Here is a 10,456-nt window from a genome sequence, read left to right as displayed (position 1 = left end):
TGTATTGGGTAGATATAAGTCAGAGGTTTATATCTGATTGCAAATTCCAGCTTAAATTCCATGATATCCTTAAGGCACTTTATGATTTTCCTAATGAAAATTACTCCTTTTGATTTATATTAATTCTGCATGCTGGTGTCCCATTCTACATTATAAACCCTTTATGGACTTATTTTTATAGCCTCCAAGAACCTAGTTTACTATTTTGTCTATAGTAGGTGTCTGACATGTACTTATTAATGAATAAATAACCTAATAGTATCTAAGTGTTTCTTTAATTCTAGTGTTTTCATCAAAATGTGTGTCTCTCTAGACTTGAAAATAAACAAAATTATGCTCCTCTTTCTGCATTATTACTTTCCACATTAGGCTGGCTTTTTGTCTATTTATCAGGGTAGAGTGTCCTCCAGTAAAACACAAAGTCTACACAAATAAGCTTTTTACATTTGCTTCCTTCCCTTCCCAAAGCCCAGTGCCATGTCTAATATGGAGCCAATACTCAAGGACCCAATAAATGTCAGGTGAATGAATATCCTCCTCAAGATTGTAGACACCCATTAGATTTTTGCAGTTTTAATCCAACTCTTTCAGAAGCATGAACTCACCAGAAGCAAATGACTCAGTTATTGCATTTTTTTTATTTTACAAGTTCAAACATGTTCTTTTAAAACACACATTGTTTTTGTGATATTACCTAGTATTTTGCTTATTTCTATGAGTTGAACAAGAAAATTATTTAAACAGTTTGGCCAGTCTGGATGTGGCCTCCTCTTCATGTCCTTAGTTATGAGGTTCTCTCCCACTAGTCTTCAGTTGGTTATTCAGGATGATCTTTCTATATTTTAGTTGTAATTTCAGTTTGGTCCAGGGAGAATGTCAGTGTAGCTTCCACTTAATCTGCCTCCATGTTGGAATCCCAGTTATTGCATTCTTCCAAGAAATTGCCATAGAACATGTGAGAACATCATGTGGGCAGATATATATATACCATGTCTTAGGAAAAATGAAAGTGTGGCTGTTAAGGAGAAAAGAAAATATGAGGATGAGAGTCCTCAAAACTATATTGGGAAATAAATGTTTCCCCAGCAATTTTGACTCCCAACTAATTATGACATTTCAATGGAATATAACAATAAGCAATGTTTGTTCATGTCTCTGAAGTGGTTGATTAAGAAACTCCACTGATTTTGGCTGGGCTGGGCTGGGCTGGGCTGGGCTGGGTGGTTCTTCTGGTCTCGGTTGGACAATCTCACACGTACAAGTAGATGAATTGATGGATGGGGGTCAGCTGGCTTTCAGCTGCTATAGGATGTACTTAGCTGAAATTACTGGGCTGATTCAGTTCTGTCCCAAATGTCTAATCACCCAACAGGCTAGCACAGAGATTCTTATGGTCACGAAGAAGTTAAGAATGAGAATAAGCCTGATGCTTTCAAGCCTTTGGTTATGTCATGCTTCCCAACAACTCATTGGCCACAGCAAGTTTTATGATGAGCCCCTCCCCACCTTGCTTTCTTATAGGGCTGATAGGCACTAGCATTACTTTAGAGTGTGAAAATGCCATCTCCTGCGAGAATATTACCAAGAACTCCCATTGTCATCTCAGAATCCTTGAAGCCTTGACTCCTAAGAGGTGATTCCTAGGCTTTAGAAATTATTGCATTTTGAGAAAACAGTTTTGGGAAAAAAACAATGCTAATGAAATAAAGCTTTTCATAATTGAGAACACATTAAAGCAAAGCCCTTGGGAAATGAAACTCAGTCCCAGTGGCAGCTCTCCAGGTATGGGTTCCAACTATAAGGACCCACCCAAATCTACCAAAGCGTGATCGTCAGAAAACAGAAAGTCAGCAAAGAACTTCAGGCAGGCCAACATTTGATTCAGATGCTCTGGATTTCGACAGTTCTCTCTGTTCTAGCGCTCCTCATTTGGTCCCTCTTTTAGATGGGGTAAGTATTATTATTACTAATACTACAAATAATAAGAATGATAGAAAAATATGTAGTAGTTACCACTTATTTGTACTTTCTGTGTATGGTAGGTGGGATAATGACCCTCCCCCCATCCCTATTTCCAAAGGTGTCCTAATCCTCAGAAACCATAAATGTGCTACGTTAACACGACAAGGTAGAATTAAGGCTGCAGATGGAATTAAGGTTTCTAATCAACTGACTTTAAAATAGGGAGATAATCCTGATTTTCTGAGGGGGCATAACATAATCACAAAGATCCTTAAAGGCAGTAGAAGGAGATAGGAAAGTCATCATCAGAGTGAGGAGATGTGGAAAATGACTCAAGCGGCCATTGCAGGCTTTGAAGATGGAGGGATGGGGACAGGAGCCACGGAATGCAGGCAGCCTCTGGGAGCTGGAAGAGGCAGAGAGGAGGGCAGTCCTGCCGACATCTTGGTTTTATCCCAAGACCCATTTTGGACTTCTGACTTCCAGTGCCCTAAGATAGTAAACATGTGCTGTTTTAAGCCACTAAGCTTGTGGTGATTTGTCACAGCAACAATAGGCAATTAATACACTGCCAAACTTTGGGTAACATGTTTTATGTCCAATAATCTCTCATCCTGACAAACCCTGCAGGGAAGATATACACCCCACTCATACAAGTGAAGAAACTGAGGCTCCAGAGATCCAGTGACTTGCCAAGCCCTCAGCTAGTAAAATGAGGGGCTGAAATTCAATCTAGGTCTGTTCACTCCAAAGCCCCTATCTCTTCTCTATTTAAGATAGACCACGTGAAATCAAACCCTAGACAACCTCAAATCCTTGTCCAGATAGGCACTGTTCTGACTCAGCTGTTAGACTAGCTCCATAGAAGCTGAACAGCACACACACACACACACACACACACACACACACACACACACTCACACACTCACACAGGCTCACACAGAGTCAATTACCATTTAAAAATAGCTCTCTATTCAAATGGCCAAATTAAAGTATTATTTTGGTCTAATTGGTCCTCATCTATTCACTACATAGGACTCTTCTAACAAAAAGGAGAGAGAGGGCAAGGGGTGACGTGTGAATATAGCCTGAAAGCTTGGCTGAAAGCACTTTGAATCAATAAGCAAGTCAGTGCTTTGGTCTGGGAAATTTACTACAGTCAGGTCTGAAATGCTTTTTGTTTTCACTTTTATAATTAATTACTGTGGATAATGCTTTTTGTTGATATTTTTATAATTAATCACTAAGCATTGCTAGTAGCCAGCAACTTCTCATACATTTCTTAAACACAGAGAGATAAGAAATCTGAACCATAACTAGAGTGCACGTTCATGGATTACTAAAATACTCACATAAGAATTACACATTAATTCAACTACAACAAAAAAATTACACTTGAAGAGCTTATTATATACTATTCCTTCCCCTTTTAAGAAACGTTTTAGCAGAAGCCTAGCACGGTTACCATGGCAACTATAATGCAAAATTGTCAGTAACTTTATGAATTGCAAATTCCTTTAAGGGTGTTGGGGATTTTTTTTTCTACTTCCATTTTTAACCATCTCATATGCATTATTCCAGCAATATGTTAAACAAGGTTTTTGAGAACTCATGCATCATTCTGAAACAAGTTATGTTTTAAACCCTCAAATTCCATTATTCTAACAAGATCAGGCTAAACGGGGAACCCCGATTTCCTGAATTTTAAATCGTTCATTGTTTTTAACTGAGTTCTTAACACATTTACCACCTGCACCTTCACTGAAGAGGAGCCAGTTAGTGAGTAAATGAGATCACTATTTTCTTCATCATTGTCTGAATCTCTCTGAGAATGGAGAAAGGGGATAGCCCAGTTTAAAAACAATTCCAAATTAAACCCCTCAATCCCACAATCTGCATCTTTCTCCAAGTAACTTCAGTTGCATTTGATCAAGCCTTAAGTAAGGCTCCATTTTCAGTGTTTTCCTTTCTCAATCCCATCTTCTCTCAGAGCCTCTTCTTTCCTGAGCTCATTAGAGCATGATAATGAGCCAGAGAAGGCCCTTGAGTAACCAGTTTCTCCAACATGGATTGCATGCCTGGGAGGACAGAAACTTTCAAAGGTGGCCCAAATCATCATGGGACAATGTGTGTGCCTTTTCATGTATAAATGCTTGGAATGAGAGATGGCGTTATCCTCATAATCAGAACTGATTCAGGTGTTAGCATGGCCCTTTTCTAGCTACATGACTTTGGATGATTCACTTATGCTCTATAAGCTTCAACTTTCTCATCTATAAAGCATTTTGCCCATCCATTCCACAAGACTATTGCACGGATCATGAGACAATGAATTGGAAAGTTACTATGTCCTATTAAAATATGACCATCAATTCTTCTAAATATTTATTTCCAATTATCAATACTAAGGATCTCCAAAATATGAATATTCAGAACTTGGTATCAAAAAGATGGGTGATAATTCATGGTTTGGGTGTCTCAGGGTTTAGAAAATAAATTGAAATGAAGATAGGAACAAAAGGATTAGAATTAAATTCTATTTTATAATAGAAGACCTAAATTACTTCCTCTGTTCAGTTTCCATTTGGGAGACCTATTTATTTGCAAAACCGTACACAGAAAATGATTATATTCAAAGCACATCTCCAAAGCGAGTGTCCATCCATATGCTTAACGAGCTCAGGGAACAACAGCATTTTGTGAAGACAAGGGAGTCTCCTGGTTTTTTTCCTTTCTGTGCTGTTTCATAGCAAATTCCTGTGGTCAGAGGAACGTTAGGTATTTTTCTATCCTTGAACAGTAGCCTTCAACAAGGATCTAAGTGTATCATGAACCCTGATAGACATAAAATTATCATATGCAGGATGGTCAGAGAAGTGTGGTGGCAAAGCTTCAAAAGACTAAATCCCTGCTTGGTTTCTAAGAACTTTCTATTTTTTTCATTAGTTCCTTTATTTATTCACTCAATAAATATTTCATGAAAGCCAACTGTACTCTGCTCAGGAAAAAAAAGGGAAGAATCAGAAATTTTTTCACTCATGAAGAGCTCTCTGATTTACTGGGGGAGGGGGGACTTTATACCCCTCCTCTCTATTCCTAACTGCATCTAAGGGCTATGAGAACACAGAAATGGCAAAGAGCGACATCCCAGGGGATGTGTTGTTTGAGCTGCATTGATTAGGAGATTCCCAGATGAAGAAGAGGTGGTGGGAATTCAGAGTAGAAAGCTTGTGGATGGCTCAGAAAGATGAGATTGGGATGTTGACGATGGGTTCTGAATGGCTTACAGCCCAGCCTGCTAAGGATGGGGACTAATGACCAAGGAATCTCAAAAAATGGGTTCGGTGTTCAACTCACCTACATGCAGTAAGTGCATAAGCAATGGGGAGGCCTGACTATTTTAAATAAGGGGTTTCAAGCAGATCCTTTTAGGAGTAGCAGAGTCGACCAAAACAAGTACAAGTGGTCAAAGTCACTGACTCATCCAACAAGAGAGCCTCGTTTCAACAGAGCAGACCTGAAATCCTGTGGCCTCGAGGGCAGGAGGTGCATGGAAGAGGAAGTCAGGACCCATTCCACTCCACAGCTTCCTGAAGAGTGAGGAAACATTTGGAAAACTGTCAGCATTATCTCAGAAGGTGAGCACACATTATGCAGTATTTCTACCTTCCCCAGCTTGGCGATGGTACAAAAATGCGGTCGGTTCCCTTCCCTCCGCATAACTCACACCAGATGCTGATGCCCCAGCCTCTTCCACAGCGACAGTTCCCAAAGCCGTTCCTTTCCAGAGGTCGGGCATATGGAGCTCATTAAGTCTCGTGCACCAACAGTTTGTGTAAAACTTTATGTTTTCAATGCAATTTAATGTTCAATTTGATTCACAAAGCACTGCGTATTTTTAGTCCTGGGATGACAGACTGCTCCTCTATGAGCTTAAAACATAGTTTGGGGCAATAAGGAGGACCTTTGACCAGAAGCTGGCACTGACAATCCAGGCTCGTGCTAACCTTATAAAGAAGGAAAAGCCTTGTGTGTTGGAGAAGGCCTATCTGACCACCTTGTTGTCCAGATGAGGAAACCAAGATTCAGAGAAGTTAAGTGAGAGGCTTGAACCTGGGTCTCCTGATGCTCAGTCCGATGACCTTTGCTCTCTTTCCCTTTCCTCCCTAAAGTTCAAAATACAAAATAGGAAAAATAGGGCCTTTCTCATCCATGATGAAATTCATTCAAAAGTGGGGAAAATTTTACCCATGTATAATGTATTAGCACCTTTATCTCCTCACATGAAAATGAGAGAAAAATGGATGACATGTGCTTGAATATCACTTGCCTTCTGTTTGATTAGGATAAAGTTATGTGTCCATATATGGCTCTGGAATCAGATATGAAAGATTCAATAACTTGCTCCAAGTCCCATGGCTGGGAAGTCTGTCTGGGTTCTTTCATCTATAAAATGGTCATAATAATATGCACCTCTGAGTTGGAGTGTTTTATTTAGTTAACCATTGAGAAAAATGCTTAAAAGACAGTGGTTATTATCATACTCTATATATATAAAAGCCCAAGCGACCGTTACAACCAAATGGCCAGAACGGCCGGTCGACCAGTAGCTATGACATGCACTAACCACCAGGGGGCAGATGCTCAAAGCAGGGGCTGCCCCCTCATGGTCAGTGCACTCCTACAGCCAAACTCCTGCAGCCGACTGGCAGCATCGGCGGCCAGCGGCTGTTCCTTCCGCCCCTGGCCTAGTGACCATCGCCTCCTCTCCTGATCCCGCCGGGGCCTTTGGGGCCCCAGGCTGGGATGGGGAACTGGGGGTGGGTGGTGGACATGCCCCCTTTCCTAGGGGGACCAAGGGCCGGCTCCCTCCTTAGGCCAGTGGCCAACCTCCCCCCGTCTTCCTTCCCCCCCGGCTGGAAGGCTCCAATCAGCCCAGCACTGATCACCCTGATCACCGGCCAGGCCTAAGGACTCTACCCATGCACGAATTTGTGCACCAGACCTCTAGTATTTTATATATTTGGGTTTGGGCTTAAAATAATTTCCTTGGGAGACTCATCATATATTTGTTCCCCTAATGATGTCATTGTTCAAAATATTTGGTGCTTTTTTTTTTCTTTTGGCACTGCCTTCAGACCTAGTTTTTACATTTTAGGAGAAAATTATTCCTTTATGCCTATATTTTGGCCAAAAAGGGTGTACTCAGTGTTATCAACGTCACCAAGGTTAGATATGCAGCACTTTTAACTGTGAGTGAAAACCAGAGACAAAAGATAAAGTTGTGCCAGGACTGAGTATATTTAAAAGAATTCGCTGGCTCAAGTGGAGGGGACACATCTTCTACTCATTGGGTCAGGCCCAGAAACCTTGGGAAAGTCATAGGTCACAGAACCGAACACTGTTCCCGAGTTGAGAAGACAGAAAACAGAGGTGTTAATGACGCAAGGTCAGCCCTGGGGAAGCTAGAATTTTCTGGAACTTTTGCGAGAGAAAGACTGCCTCTCAGGAACAATTACATGTGGATTTTCATAAGCAGGAAGCTCACAGTAGTTCTGGTAATGATTAATTCTCATTCTGTGGGAGGGATAGAAGGAGAAGGCTTGTGAGAGCCCTACACATTCGTGACCTCGAATGCAAAACAGCTTGTGGAAAACATAAGAAAAGCACCTGGACCCCTCCCAGCCCATCCTTGCACGGGGCTCATTTATCCCCTCTTCCCTCCTTTTGCCCTTAAGCCACACACATGCACACACACACACAGAACTTGTCAATCTAGGATTAGCACCTTGCCTGCACTATACACCTCAAACATTTTCATTCCTCTTGTTGTTATGAATATAACCCTACCATTACCATGCTGGTTAATCACGAAGAAAACAATAAACAAAGAAAAACCTCCTTTCCCTGGTGAGCATAAATAATTGCAGATGAATACATCGTGTGTGGGCCCCTCACCAAGTGACTCTATATGCTAGTATAAGCAGTATTAGAGGGTGTTTTATTGCAAGAGATGACTTTTCTAATCGTAACGCCTGTCCCGTTCAGATTCCACCCTCATCCTGAAGGTCCCACAAAGTCACCACAGGGAGTTTGCAGCACTTGCCTGCAGTTTATGGGAAGAAGTGCCCTTTCTCCTTGGTAATAACCCTAAAGTGAAAACGAGAAACCAAGCAGAAGAGGGCGGGGTGTTTCTTTAAGCAGAGGTGTAAAGAGAAAAAACACACAGAGGATATGATTCTAGAGCGAGCCTCGCTGCTGGGGGTAAAGGAGGGTCCCTCGGAAAATACATTGTGCATGTGGAAACCTTTTCACAGCAGTGAGGCCACCCCTCCACCCCCCGCGGAGCTCTCTCAGGCATAGACGGGAGCGTTTCGGGCCCCACTTGGCTAGTATTAGAGTAGCCTCATTTCCCAGTCTTAAAATGTCCATCTGCTGATCTCAAAGCATTCATCCCTCACCCAGTTTAAGGTCCTCTTCTCCAGGCTCCATCACGAACAGCAGTCTCTTTTTTCGCTGTTTGTCCACCTTGTTCTTCTTGTCACTTCTCCAGCCCCACTCCCTGTGCTGCCTCTGGCCCCGCAAGGTCAGGATGGAGCGGAGGGACAAGGGGAACAGGGGTGAGGTCTATTCACTGGCGACCTTGTATTCTGTGAAGACACCTTTTAGGTATTAGATGTGCAAAGGCTGATTCCTCCTCGCGTGAAGGACATTAGAGCGTTCTTTAGAGACACCCAACCACCCACCACCACCCCTTTCTACTGGCCGCACCTCTGACACCACAGTGTCTCTTCCCTGACCCCCCTCCCCCCGCAACACACACACACACACACACACACACACACACACAATGCACTCCCAAGCTGCCTGAGAAGACCGCACACAGCCTCTTTTAGGGGGTTGGTAGGAGGACATCCTCTCGGGGTGGGGGGTGCCATTCCGGATGGCTCAACCTGCCAACTTCTTCGACATCCATTCAATCCATGGGAGACACTGTGCCTCCATGCCTCCCTCTCCCTAGCACGACCTGGAAGCCTGAAGCCCTTTCACTGTGCCCTCTGCTCCTGCTCTGCCAGCAGAAGCAGCTCCAGGCAGCCTCCTGCCTTTGGGCTCTCCCAGGCAAGAGTCAGGATCCTGTCTCCAGGCCCCCAATGATCAAAGGGCTCAGGTCAAGCTCTCAAAAGACTTCTGAGTTGAGGTTTCTGAGTGTCACGCAATGAATCATGGTTCTACCTCACTGAGTGAACACTGAGTCCAAGTCAGCAGACACCTTCTCCCCAGGGACTGGACACCCTCTGCCCAGGGAGGTGGCCCACCCCCCTTGACTTCCTCTCCATACAATGGGCGCCCTGCAGGGCACGTGGCTCTAGCTCAGATCACAGGTCATCTTTCTCTTGAGACTCTATCAGCCTTTTGCTTAACTAAAAATTTCAAGCATAACATCCTTCTCTGTCATCATTTTAGGCAACGTATGGAGATAAATTTATGATTTTATATCTATAGTACATTTGGCATGGAATTTTAAGGTTAATTTGAATATATAATTCTCACATATACAAGTTTGTACTCATAAACAGTATTTCCACAGTACTCAAGTCAAAGATGGTCCCTGTACATATAGTAAAATTCATCTCTGATGAATTAAAGTTAACCCTGAAAACCTTGTCAACCACACATAATATATGGTACCCAATACATTCATAAATTCTTAGGAAATGGATGAGCAGGTGGATGGATGGATAGATGGAGGGATGAAATCTTTTTAAAGTACCAACTCTAGGAAGGGGGCATGGAATTAGAGATGGGTTCTGTTCCTTGTTCAATAGACTAGCTGTGACCTTGGGAAATGTAATTTAACCTCTTCGTGTCTCCATTTCCTCATCTGCAAATAGATCTAATCGCCACAAAGCCCTGCTCAGAGCATCAGATGAGGTCATCTTGGAGCGCTACCACTACCTGTAGCAGGAAGGTGTCAGTGGGAGGGAGGCAGAGGCTCTGCTGGTCTCCGCTGCCTTGAATCATTTCCACGTTTCTGTGACTCACTTTTACTACCTGCAAAATGGACATTGAAAGACTTGTCTCCCTCTTTCCTTAGAAGGCCGTGTATACAGGGCCTATTGGAGGGCCTTTGATTTCAAGGCCTAGCAAACCCAACCAGCTGTACAACCCTGGTCCACACCAAAACCTCTGTGCTACAGTTCTCTCAACCATATGAAAGGAGGATGGTGGTCACTTCATGGGGTGTGTGTGAGAACCAGATGTCTTAAAGTGGGACGCTGTCTAGTGCACAGATAACAGTACTCAGACTAGATACAATTATTAAAGCCAAGTGTCCTGTGAGTTTCCAGGGAAAAATACCAGGGGGTTTCCTCTCCCTTTATGGCCTACATTCAGTCATTTCTGCATAAGCTTAGTTGCTATGGTTACCTCCCAAAGACACCACATTTGAAAACGTGTTGGGAGATGGGGACTGATGGCAGAAGGCTTTAGCAGA

The 10,456-nt window shown here is 42.9% G+C and overlaps 1 long non-coding RNA gene across 1 annotated transcript; it reads right to left on the bottom strand.

Annotated features, from left to right (window-relative positions):
- Nucleotides 1-639: 639 nt before the first annotated feature.
- On the bottom strand, nt 640-8,618 carry LOC132237917 (uncharacterized). The gene is made up of 3 exons (XR_009453693.1): nt 8,424-8,618; nt 5,443-5,552; nt 640-1,015 (listed from the first exon to the last, which is right to left on the bottom strand). It is a non-coding gene; the product is annotated as an uncharacterized LOC132237917 (long non-coding RNA).
- Between the last annotated feature and the right edge of the window lie 1,838 nt (nt 8,619-10,456).

Source organism: Myotis daubentonii, chromosome 7, assembly GCF_963259705.1.
Source record: "Myotis daubentonii chromosome 7, mMyoDau2.1, whole genome shotgun sequence".
NCBI classification, from domain to species: Eukaryota; Metazoa; Chordata; class Mammalia; order Chiroptera; family Vespertilionidae; genus Myotis; species Myotis daubentonii.
The sequence above is the reverse complement of the archived record's forward strand: the minus strand, read 5'-3'. Positions and strand labels throughout refer to the sequence as shown.